At 51.3% G+C, this 13,111-nt stretch overlaps 1 protein-coding gene across 1 annotated transcript in view; it reads right to left on the bottom strand.

The window, feature by feature from the left end:
- Positions 1-9,490, bottom strand: part of WASF2 (WASP family member 2) — a 30,380-nt gene extending 20,890 nt beyond the window's left edge. The window contains exon 1 of the mRNA XM_050909892.1: positions 9,453-9,490. The gene's annotated coding sequence lies outside the window, so the exon portion shown is untranslated. The remainder of the gene's footprint in view (positions 1-9,452) is intronic.
- Between the last annotated feature and the right edge of the window lie 3,621 nt (positions 9,491-13,111).

Raw genomic sequence — 13,111 nt, 5'->3', positions numbered from 1 at the left:
TATTGATTAAACAGGAATTAAAGCTCTGAAACAGAAAGGTTTCAAGGTCTTTGCCGGGAGGATATACATCAGGACAGAGGCAGGGCTCCTTCAGCGCCAGAAGAGCTCTGGCTTTGTTGCTTCCTAGGAAACAGGAGCAGCAAAGGGAGCAGAATGCTTTCTGTTAAACCTATGAATAATTTTGGCAATGATACAAGGTCAGTGACAATACAGAGTAATATCACAAGCTTCAATCAACAGGTAGCTTTGGCATACTCCAGTACAGAAAACCCACTACAGGTTCTCAAATATTTTAGGAGCATGTGGGGAGAGGCCTGGTCAGTGGGCAGGTTTCAGTCCATCGGCAGGAGGTCTCCAACGACACCTGGTCCGAGCCCGAACCACTGTCCAAAGTCAATGAGACCATCCAAGGAATCAGTCTCAACCTGTCCCAGGAGATGAGTCCCCTGAGCAGTAACAACCTCCGGGGCTGGCAGTCACAGCAACCCAAGAGAGAGACGTCTACTAAAACGGGATTGCCACTCTGCCCCAAAAGCCAGTCCTTAAAGGTCAAGGTTGAGGAGCTTTCAGTGGCAAAGTCATCCGTTTGTTTCTGTCCCAATCCAGGCAAAATGAGCTCTGGATAAAATCACAAGATTCCATTTTCCAAGCCTCAAAGTCTGAAGTGAATTCAGTGCTGTTACAAAGGGTCTTGACCAGAAGAGACGCAATTTAGGTGGCAACACAAGCAGCATCGTTCCCAACAGCTTCATCTGGAGGTACTGCAGGTACCCGAGCCTCAAGCCATCGCTGCGGGGATGCCTGTGCAGAACCACAGGCCAACTTCTGCAAATGGTGCGTGGCTGCTAAAGCAAACACCGCTGAATCGCTCATTCCCAGGCTGAATTAACTGCTAATGAGGATAGCATGTTTTCTTCCTCTCCTTCACACCAGCCTCCTCCAGCAAGAGGAAAGGCTTGTGCCTGTTAGCACTAACAAAGCGCTCGGTGCAAAGCACAACTCTCACAATACATCAGCACATTTTCATTCTAGGGCAGCGCTCGGTAATTAATACGGGAAGAGAGGGTGGGGTTTTTTTTCTAAATGACTTATTCCTGAAGTCTGAACATATTTTAACCTTCCTTTTCAGCAGATAAACTCTGTCTCATTTGCAGCTAAGCTCAGCCTCCCCTCCTTTAACACACGCTAAACTATTTTGATTAATGAAAGAGTAGGAACAAACCAGTTCCAAGTGTTTTCTATACAGCTCAACTGCTCTTTCAGTTTCAACTCACGCCTAGATAATTATATCACAGCTCTGAGTGCCCCCACCCTTCTGCTGCACTTGGGGAATACTGGAAAGATAAGTCTTTTCTTAATTATTAAATGTAAATAGCTCATTAAATATAATCCAATTACTTTAATTGTAAGAAAAAGGAAGTAATTACAATATGTACATGTATTCTTGCCTGAACAGTTTTAATATCTTAAATGAATCTTTGCAGCATTAATATTTTAAGTTAACCTTTGACACGAGGTAGAAAAAACAAAGACACTGACTCCCTGATATTTTCCAGAAGTGTTATATCTGCTGGGATTTCTGTCACAAAAAACCAAGAGAACAGCCTTGAGCATCTAAATTAAAATGGTTTATGAACAGCGTCTTAATAAAGTCAAAATAACACATGGGTTTTCTATTGGAGAAGGGGGGGGGGGGGGGGGGGGGGGGGGGGGGAGAGATACACACATGATGCCACATTAAGACCCTGAATATGCTTTTTGGATCTCAGAGTCAAGTGAGATGGGTACTACCATGAACTCAGGAGAACAGGCAGGCCCCCACCCCACCAGTACCAAAAGGCACCACGTACCTGGGGTTTTCCAGGCAGTTCTCCTTCCCCACGCCTATGGTTTGTCCTGTCTGAGGGTGGGAAGAGGAACCAGGGCTGGGGGAGAAGGGGCCCGCCCCATGTCTGGGATTACCCAGTTCTTCCACAGAGGTGCCCAGCAAGGCAACCCCACAGAAACACCGAATCTGGTTTTTGTGCATGCACAAGCCATCTGTGCAACGTACGGGCATGGCGCATGATCCCGGGCTGCCATTTGGGATTTGCAGGCAGAGCTGCAGGAAGCTGCGAGTAGCAGTCTTCTGGTTTTGCTCAACAGCATGACAATCCTTGGACTCACTTTCTCCATCCATGCAGCCAGCGGGACCGAACAACCTTCCAGGCAGACTTCAGCAAGGCCCCACTGTTTCAATCAGCCCCCCCTGGCCTGACAGAGCAGGGTCAAATTTCAGCTTGGACGTGGTGACAGATGCCTGTGTAATCTCCTCGGGACAGTCAGAAAAATATTCTTTTTAAGCTGTAGTTGTTTCCATTTTGCATGTTCTGAGCCCAGCAGTGATCTCACCTTCTGTAATCTACAGTGCAAACTCCAGGCTCTGGACCATCCAAAACTATTTCAGAGTGTCTGAAACCATCACTTTATTGAACCAATCTTTTCAGGAGAAGAGAGATTAGACCGTATTAGGGATGCTAAAGATGCAAGTCTTTCTATCAAAGCTCACCACAAGGTCTATAATAAGCTGCTTTATGGAAAGCTCTCATGTGAAGCCAGACCCTAGATGTAACCTCCTTGATACAATATTGAATTCTCAATAGCAACCAAAAGGCTATTTTGTATAAGTTAATTACACGCGTTTTTAATTTAGCCTCCAAAAGGGAAGCGGCCAGTTATTTCATGCTGCCCTAGACAGAAGGTAAAGGTTTCACACAAGCTGTGTTTATAGCTATATGCCTTTCTCCAGCAGAGGATCGGCTCGGCAGCTGTTGGTATTGAAAGAACAGGATCTGGGTGTGTGCACGGTTCTCTCTTGCGGGGTTTTTTTTTTTTTGGTTGGTTTTTTTTTTTTTTTTTTTTTGCAGCTGCAAGGCCAAAACCATAAGAGTGTGTGCTTTTTCTTACGGTGCACAAAAGCAGGGTGCCTGAAAGGGAACTTGCTTCCGCTCTGGCAAGCACTCAACGAACTATTTGCTGGGCTAAAGGGTGGTCGGGGAACTTTCACCCATCCATTCAGCCAGGGCCGCTATTCCCCCTCCCTCCCAATTAAATCCCATTTTTTGCACTCCATGCATGAACCGCGGCTATACCAATACATCAGATATTGTGGCTGATAGCCTTCTCTGAATGCCACTTAAAGCCCTCCAGTGCGGAGCTGCCTGAAAGCAAAGCATCATTCATTCTTTGAGCAACAGAAAAAGACTTTCACTATACAGAGACTTGAAGTAAGACTCTAAGAAGTAGGAAAAGGGCATCCAGTGAAAGAGGAAATGAGAAATTAAAACCACATTCAATCTTATTAGCGGTAATACAATAGGTCAACAAAGCACTTCGCAAAACTCCCCAGCATGTGAACAATTTATGCAGAACTCACTCCTATGCAATCAGTGACACCAGCCCATTTGGCTCTTACGGAAAAAAGCCAAGATTGTCATCGGCTATTTTAAATAGCCCAGCTGGGAGGGGAGATGGCTGGAGATATTACCTCCATGCCTTGCAGGAGAGTACACTTACGAGATGAGAACAGGAGGAATATTCCCCCTCCTCCTTTTCCATCTGAAACATTTTCTCTCTCCAGGGATTTCCAGCATCTTATAAGCGAAGCCTCTTTGAAGTACCGCAAAGTGGCATTGCTCATCATTTCAGTAATGATAGTAAATAAGCTCCAGTATTTTGTTGATCCTTTTCCTTTTGCTTTACAAACAAAAGGTCAAAGTCATTAGCCCAGTTTTATGAGCGGGGAGAAATGGAGGCTCGGAAGAGGCAGGTTGCTCTGTAACATCATCAGAAACGTCAGCGAACAAACAAGACAAGAAACCCTAAGCCACAGGACTTAAGAATACCCATGCTAGGTCATCCAGCCTCCAGATAAACCAGCATCCTCTGTCCATCGGTGGCCAGATATCAGATGCATAAAGAAAAGAGCATGAGAACAAGGCAAGCACAGAGCAACAGTTCTCCCTGCCGTCCTTTTCCACGTTGCAGCATCCCACTGCACCTTAAGACCACGCAGAAACAAACACTATAATTTAATTGTCCTTTATGGATTTCACTTCCATAAACTGGTCTCATCAGTTTCTGAACTCATCTAAACCGTCGGCATCCATGAAATCCCAGGGCAGCAAGTCCCACATTTATCATATGCTAGGTGAAAAGATGCTTCCTTTTATGCCCTTCACTTTACAATTAGGAGATTTTAATCTCAAATCTATGTGTGTCTTTGCTTCATAAAGGAGTTGTTCAAATAAATGCATCATCATTCATATTAAACAAGCACCTTCCGAGAAGAAGGTTATCTGGCTGCATCAGACAACACAAGAGAAGCTCTCAATTCTTATTGAGCACTTTCAGCAGAAACCAAAATAATAAACTCATGGTTTAGGTTTGATTTACGGCAGCAGTAAGAACAAATTATTTTTAGTGGACAGCTCTTTGAGTGTTGTCCGTCCCATTCTCGACTGTGCACCACTTCCAACAGTAACGCAGGAGAATCAAAGCCTCCAAGATAACAGGTCACTAGTGATCTCAGAGCAGCTCCTCTAAAGCGGTGGCACAGCAACAGCCTCCCATGCAGAAATTTAAGCCCTCAAGAACAAATGCTAACTGCTGCTGCTTCATAGGCATCTCCCTTCTTCCTCTCTTGGCATCACAGCAGCCTTTAAACCACCACTTCTCCCCAAAACAGGTCTGGGATACTGCTCTGTAAGAGGAGACGACACAGAAGGCGTCGAAGGAACAGAGCAGGTCGCCACCAACCCCATTTGTGGGAGACCAATTGAGATTCCTGGTCCTTTAAATTTTCTTCATCAAAGCCCCTGGCAGATGCATACTTGAGATACGTCTGTGCTCCACCACTTCTCCAGTAGCAACATAATACCAGAAAGCTTTACTGCAATTTCAAGAATTAGGGTAGGATCTAGAGGAACTATTTCCCAGGCCCATTATCGCAGCGAAGGCGAGCTCGGGATGGAGAATGTGATTAACGCTTTGCACTGGCGCTGCGCTGCTTGCTCAACAAAATAACGTGGAAGTTCACGTTTCAGTTCTTCTGGGAGGGGACCTCCCCCCTGCTGCCTCCCAGGCAGGAAAATAAAAATCCTGCAGACCTTCAGATTGAAAACCAAATCTTATATAAATCAGAATCAGGCCTGAACCTGATAACCTTCTGTAGAAGCTCCTGTCAGCAAGCACGCCCTTCACAGTGAAGCCTGATCGGCAGCACGGGTAGCCTCCCCTCCTCAAAAAGAAAACACACGGTCTTTTTATTACACAGAGTTGCAAAAATACAAAGGAAGTAAATGTCACCAGGGTGGTTCTGTTCTGAGCAGTCATTTGCTTATTACCCAGAAGCCATTTCCACATGCCTTTTTTTAAATCCAGTGTTTATAAATACCTAAAATATTTAAATAAATGTTAATCTGTGGTAACTAAGGGCCCGATCTCACAAATATTTATCCTTGCACAGTGAGAATAAATACTCAAATACACAATTTCTTACTACAGATCCCACTAGAAGCAAGAGTGCTGCTGAAAACAGTAACACACCATAAGACAGGCTGGGAAAATAGTTGCATTTTGCTTTCCTAGATTTCCACACAGTGAAAGCGTCACTTTTGGTTTGCCTCCTGCGCATTTTGCGCAGCATTACTTTAGAAACTACAGAAGGGAACGAGCCCAGCACTGAGCCATCAGACGGTGGCCTGTTCTGGCTATTTTCACCCTCAGAAGAAGCTTTTGGCAGCGTGTGTTCTTGCTGGGCGCTGGTGTCCCGTTCCGTATGGGGACAGCGGGAACTTTATACCCAACATATGCAAACACAATTGCTATTCAATTCTTTTCCTGGTTTGTGAGTGACTCGTGCAGCACACGCAGCAATGTATTTTGCTCAGCTGAATGACCAAGGGCTAAGTATTATCATCAAACCTAGCAGAGACAAAACAGAAACCTTCCATTTAAAGTTATTAAACATTCGAGTCCAGAAAGCCCACAGAGAGAAACTATCTAGAAGGATTAAAGCTGAGTCTTAGACTTGCTGAAATCTTCCTCATTACAGTCTGTCAAAGAAAACTAACCTGATTTTGTAGAAACATTAATCCTAACAACCTTCTTTGTTCTTCTATCACCACAAAAAATAATAAAAAAAAACAGATGGATTTGCTGCTGTAACTATATGCATATGAGGCAATCACTGAAGTTTTAACCCCTCCACCCACACTATGCGATTATCTAAGCTTTGTGAATGAAATCAACTTTTCCTAGACCAGCCCTGAAGAATGAGATATATTCAAAGCATGCTGAGAAACTGGGTTGGTAGTTATCATAAAGGTTGTATTCTTTTTAATGAATCACTGCTCACAAATACCTTCTGAGCTGTAACTTAAAAATACACCATTTCTGTTCGGTGTGTCACATTATTCACAGGGAAACCAGTTTTATACTCTGCTTTAAAGAGCTTTACTATTAACTCATTACTTCAAACCCCAGCAGTGATATCTCTAAAGACACGAGGGCTGCAGTTCCAGCCTCTACCCTTCTTCAGTAAGCCACAACACGTTTCAAATAGGACTTGTACAAAATAAAATAGCCAGAAACACACCGTATTTCCTTCTTTTTTTCCTGCAGCCTTAGCCTCCATCCTCCTACCCACCCCCCAGCACAGTTTTGTAAAACCAGAGCTTGAAAGATTTGTTAGGAATGTAGACCGGACAGAAGCTAAAGCGAGGAACAGGGGGTGAGCCCGCAGCCTGAAATCAGGCAGTGGCATCACACTGCTGCACCACTGATTTTTTGAGGGGCTGGGGACAGGGTGTGGGAACAGTGAAATGAAGCAGGGGTCTTGCTAACGTCACTGTGCAGCAGCTTGGAAAAACCCGATCAGCAGCAGACAGCTTGGAAAGGCTTTATCTTCACAGCCGTGAAGAGGAAGGAGTCTGACAGGCATGAGCCATCAGAAGGGGTTTTTTTTAATTAAAAAATGGAATTTGTGGCATTTACTTTTTGAACTTGTTACCAGGCAGATAAAAACCATCACATTTCTTTTTAAAAGCAGCAAAAATATGCAGTTTAGGGAAAAGTTGACATTCAGTTCACCCCAGAAGTTTATCCTCTTACAACCCATACTTATGAAGTACAGCAAGGCTTCACCTTGCCTCAGCTGGGCTACACAGGGAGCTGGTAAACCTGCTCCTCACCCCAAACAGAACAAGGCTTTTAACCAAGCAGAAATCGATGCTTTGGAAGGTAGAAGTCCTGGGTTTGATCCCCAGCATCACCAACCCACCCAGGGACAATACTGACAACTGTAGCTTGACCAAAGATCAGCATTAGGTGGGTCTTTAAAGCTTGGGTCAAGCTCTCTCGCTCAAACTTCATGTTTTCAAGCACAATCCTTAAAAAAAAAAAACCAAAACACAAAAACGCACAGAAATGGAGAGCCTGCCCTGCTCCACCCCACTTCCTGGATAAAGCTTGTCCTTGGCTGTGAATGCAAGTGGATTTTCAAAGTCACTCTATCAACATGCTGTCTGTGTTTTCAGTGGGTAGATGTTAGCTTTGGTTTGTTTTTAACTAAGTTTTGGATTAAACTCTGTATCGGTTTCTATGACAAAAACCCACTCAAGGTCAATAAGGGGCAAATTGGAATGAAAAGTGTTGCAACGCAGCATTTTAAATTCCTGCAGTGTTTAGTAGCAACTGATTCTGCAGATGTTTAAAACGGGTGGAAAACATAAGTATTTCCCTTCCTCATGTGACCAAGCATACAGACTTTAGTACTTCCCATAAAGTAACATTTTTGCATCAGCTTTGTCACAGGGAAGCACACGCACATACACCCTGCTGACTTCTCACATCTTTTACTTTCAACTTTTCCATCTCACACGTCTTTGGGAAGGACACACAAGCGTGAGGGTTACCGAGGGCTCCGTCAATTACGACCCTGTCTGCAGTCGGTGTACTTAATACAAGTTTTTTATCATTATTAATATAGTTTCATGTCCACCAACATCTGCAGTGCTGAAAGACTTAGACCTTCAGTGTTTTCTAGTGTCTTATCGTACAGGCCTACTCCTGACATTAACACATTGTGCAGTCCCACCAGTGGTCTAATCTATGTAGAGGTGCCCAGTTCTGCTGTTGCTACTAATGAAAGTAAAAGAGTAATGTCAAATGTGAAACTTTTGGCAGGGGAAAGAAAAAAAAAAATCCTACCATGGGAAGGTCCTTGAGGTCAAACAATAGTGAACAGGGAGGAGCTGCAATATCTCTCACCCTTCTCCAAAGGGCATAGGCTATTTGTATCCCAAAGGAGTAACCCCAACACAAACCTAAATGCTGGTGAGGTACAACCCCAAGGACATTCCCTAACAACTTATTTCTTCTCTGGAAGAAATATGGTCTGAGGTCACCAGCAGGTCAGTGCGTTTGACCAAACTACCCAACCATACCCTGTCACACTCTCCAAAGCTTCTTTTCAGAGAGCACCTAGGGATTTAATATTGGAGAAAACATTTTCCAAAGCATGCTACAGCACCCACACAGTCTCACTCCAAGTAGTTTTACATTTTGTGTGCCCATAGTTAATAGTCAAGGGGCTCACACACATCCTTAAAGCGTACTCAGACATACTGAAGGATGCACCCACTTGTGGGGCAGGAAGACAGCCAGGAGGGAGAAGTCGCTTTCACAGCAACACTCCATGAGCGCAATCACCAGAACTTGCACCAACAAGGGCAGCCAGCTCACACCCAGACAGACAGACTTTGTACACGGACACGCACATGTTTGCACAAGCACTGATGTCAAACCCAGACAGCAAAGGCTGCAACCAGCCTGGAAAGGGAGGGACCCCCCTCCCCCAGCACAGCACCACTGCCTCTCCCTTAGAGGGGACCCTGCAGCACCCCCCCCTTCTCCCCAGCCTCCCCAAGCCACTCCCCGCTAAGTCAGACCTCTGTAACAGCCCCAGGACAGCAGACACTGGCGAGGCCTCGGGAGAGCCCAGCAGACCGGCATTTCCTTAACCCAACACAGGGTTCTGTCCACCCCTGCGGGCAGGCCAGCCCTCCTCCTACACCCCAGCCCCTCCGGCCAGCCCGGCCCAGGGCACACACCCTGCACCGAGCCACGGACCCTGGGAGGGGCTAGGCAAGTGTCAGCCCAGGGATGAAGCCATTTCCTTCTCCCCGTCCCCAGGCCGGGGCCAGACCCACCCCAAACCTCCCAGCCCGGGGGCACCAGGGCCCACACCAGCCGGGGACTCACAATGTGGCAGGAAACAGTGCCCGGCTCAGCCCAATATCTCACTATTTGGCAAGGGCCTAGCGGCCCATTCCAGCGTCTCCGCCTCTCTCCCCCGGGAAGAGGCGGCCTGGGAGGCCCGGGGAGGCTCCGCTCGCCCCTCTCGTACTCACCCCTCTCCGCGGCTGTCCCCTCCGGCCCCCTCAGCTCGTTACCACCAGGGCGGGCCAGCCCGGCCGTCCGCCATTCCACAGCTCCCCCTCCCTGCCCTGACTGAGCCTCGCCCCGCCTCCTCCCGGCCGCCGGTGCGCTGCGTCATTGGCTAGCCAGCCAAAGATACTGCCACACTATTGGCTGCACCTGGCTGTCTATCAAAGCCGCCCTACGCCACTTGCGTACGAAACTGGAGCAGCAGAAGAACCCCACCCAAGCCGGCCGCGCAAAGAGAGTAAACAGGTAGGAACGTACCATTAGGAGAGGTAGACGGGGGGAGCCCCGAGCGGTTTTGGGACAGATTCCAGGGGAAGAACGGAGAATCGCGACACCACGCACAGCCACGACATTTTTAAAGGACGTATCTGAGTCTTTGAGGGCCAGAGCTCGATATGCTTCTAGGTAGCTTTGGAGGAAAAGGGTCTCGGTCCCTTCCGGCCCCCCCCCCCAGGAGAGTCCCCTCCTTTGGTGTTGCCTTTCGCCTCTATGGTCTCACGCCCTGCGAGGAAAGTTCCACCTGGGGGAGCGGGGGTGTCACTCCAGGGCGGGGCGGGGGGGGGCAGAGGGCAGAGCTGGGGGGGGGGGGGGGGGGGGGGCAGGCTGGGGGGTCGGGGCTGGGAGCTATGGGGCAGGGTGTGGGGCAGGGACTGGGGGCCAGGGGTGGGGGTTAGGGGACAGGGCTGGGGGGGGCAGAGGGAGGAAGGGGTGGAGGGATGGGGGGCTTTGGGGAGAGGTTGGGGGGGGGCAGGGGGGGGCAGGTGACAGGGACAGTGCTGGGCTGGTGAGCGGGACCGGAGCCTGGCAGCTGCCTGGCCTCCTGCCACAAACCCAGAGGGCCCCCATCCAGCCTCCGAACCAGGGCGGGGGGGTCCCCAGTCCCCCCATCCACCTCCAGTCCCGGAACCAGGGCGGGGGGTCCCCAGTCCCCCATCCACCTCCAGCCCCCGAACCAGGGCAGGGGGGTCCCCAGTCCCCCCATCCACCTCCAGTCCCGGAACCAGGGCGGGGGGTCCCCAGTCCCCCCATCCACCCCTAGCCCCCAAACCAGGGCGGGGTGTCCCCAGTCCCCCATCCACCTCCAGCCCCCGAACCAGGGCGGGGGGTTCCCAGCACGGGGATACGCGGAGCTGGGGGGCACGGGGACAGCCAGCCGCCCTCCTCACTGGCCGGGCAGGGGCGATGGCTGCTGGAAGCAGCCTGGTGACGCTGATTTTGGCTCCCGCCTGGGTTTCTCCCCACGGCCTGACGAGGCGGGGAGCGGAGTCACGGCTTAAATGAGCCTGGTTTAACAAATGAGGCTGGCAGCGTGTGTATGGGGGGGGAGACACAGGATGGGTCCTGCTGAGTGGACCCCGCTGTGCGTCCCGGTCCCCCAAGGACATCACGCTGTGATTGCAGCAGGTGGGGGTCACACCGGGATGGACAGCATGGCCGAACACGCCGGCACTCGGAAAAACCCTGCTCCCTGCCCAGCCTTGAGCTCGAGTGACCTCGGCAGCATCCTCTGGCTCAGCCCGGTCCTTGGCAGAGCCGGGGCGATGCTCATGCCCCCCTCAGAAACTGTGGGAGCAAAGACTTGATCAAAAATTACCAGCACGTGGCATGCCGCGTTTCTGCCTGCGCACCTGGATATTAAATCTTTCCTCCCCTGCCTGATTATCAACATTAAGCGCCGGGTTCGTTTGTACCTACAGAAGGGGGGAAGAGGGGGCAGGATGAAGGGCACCAGGCACGGACATCTATCTCTTCGGTCCTCAGAGTGCTTGTGCTTTAAACCAAACCGCAGGGAGTAAATCACCGGTGTTCCCATCGCTCCCACCAGGAAGCAAACAAATCCATGTCAGCGCCGCCGGGAGCTGCGGCAGCAGCCAGGGAGGGCACCCTGGCCACGGGCATTGCTGACGGGCAGAGCCGGTGGCCCCGACTGGAGGAGCCCGGGGGTCGCTCCGGTGTGTGCCGTGCCAGCCCGTTCTCTCCGCAGCTCCTGCCTCCTCTTCCCCGTGGCACAGCCTTTTCCCACTCCCGGGGTCTCTCCGCCACCACCGCCATCACCTTTGGCTCCTCCTGGGCGAGATGGGCACGGGCACGTGTTGCAAACAGCCATTTCTTGCCCGTTTTGCATCACTTCCCCCCCCGCCATGCACAGCCGCCTTGGGTGCGATGCTCAGCACCTCCCGGTGCCCCCAGCACCCAGTAGCCCCCCGTGCTGCCCCAGCACCCCTCCGTCCACCCCTGCGGGTGCAAGGCAAGGGCCGAGGTGCTGCTGGAGGCCGCTCGGCTCCAGGTTTTCCAGGCTGCCAGCGAACCATTCCCTTGAAGAAGATCTGCTTCTATCTCAAGGTGTCACAGCCTCAAGGGAACCACCTAATCTGTATCTGCACTGCAACCTTTATCTCTCCCCGGCTGTGTGAGAGGCTCTGTTTATAGCTGCCAAATAATACCTGCTAAATTGCAGGATCCACCCCCTGGCCCCCCCCGCGGTACCCCCTGACACTTGTTTCTCTGCAAGAGGGATGCTCTCGCCTGCCAGGTGCCTCCCTGTGTTTTGCTGGAGGTAAATGATGCTCCGGGGGACCAGGAAGGGCAGCTGGGCTGCTCCTGCCTCCCACCTCCCTCCCAGGTGGGCTCCAGCCACATCCAAACCCCTGATAACCCCAGACAGACCTCGGCACAAATTGCTTCACCCCTCCGGCTTCATCCCAACCCCGCTTCCCTCAGCCTGAGCTTTCCTTCTGCTGAAAATGAGGTGGGATCCAGCAGGTCCAGCCTCATCCTTCCTCTCTGTGACCCAGGGATGGAGGAGCGGACATCCTCCGTGGGAGGGAGGAGATGGCAGCTTGTTGCAGCCCATGTGCCACCCCAGCCTCGCACAAGGCCATGGCCATGTCCTCGCCCGGGAACGGCGGCCAAGAGGCTCTCTGGAGTCACCCACCCTCCACTGTGGACCCTTGGGTGCCCCTTCCCTGGCTGACTGCCCCTGTCCCGGCCCTGCCGTCCCGCTCCCCCGGTGTCTCACAAAATGGCCGAGGAGCCCCCGCAGCATGCGGCACCGTGGCACGAGGGCCGGTGTGAGGGCAGAGCGGCTCCGGCTGCATCCCTGCTCCCTGCGGGAAAGGAGCCAGGGCTGTCAGCACCAGAGCTGTGAGGATGCTCTGGAAATGTGCACCCAATGGCGTGCTCCGGGCTTCTCCTGCATCCCTGATTCCCATGGACCATGATGCCCTGGCATCAATCTGGGCCGCAGCTGCGAGCTGGGGTGCCTGGGTGCATGGGGTGCGTGGGATGCACAGGGTGCATGGGGCACCTGGATGTGCCCCAGGGATGTGTGGGGCATGTGGGATGCCCAGGGTGCGTGGGATGCCTAGGGTTCATGGGGTCCCCAGGGTGCACGGGGTACCCAAGGTGCCTGGGGTGCATGGTGCACACAGGATGCAATGGGGCACGCGGGATGAACGGGGTGCACAGGGTGCCCGGGATGCAGAGGACACATGGGGTGCCCGGGGTGCATGGGATGTGTGGGGCATGTGGGATGCTCAGGGTGCACAGGGTACCTGGGGTGCATGGGGCATGTGGGATACAATGGGACGTGCAGGACGGACGGGGTGCACGGGGTACCCAG

This window comes from Gymnogyps californianus, chromosome 22, assembly GCF_018139145.2.
Source record: "Gymnogyps californianus isolate 813 chromosome 22, ASM1813914v2, whole genome shotgun sequence".
In the NCBI taxonomy this organism is placed as follows: domain Eukaryota; kingdom Metazoa; phylum Chordata; class Aves; order Accipitriformes; family Cathartidae; genus Gymnogyps; species Gymnogyps californianus.
The sequence above is the reverse complement of the archived record's forward strand: the minus strand, read 5'-3'. Positions and strand labels throughout refer to the sequence as shown.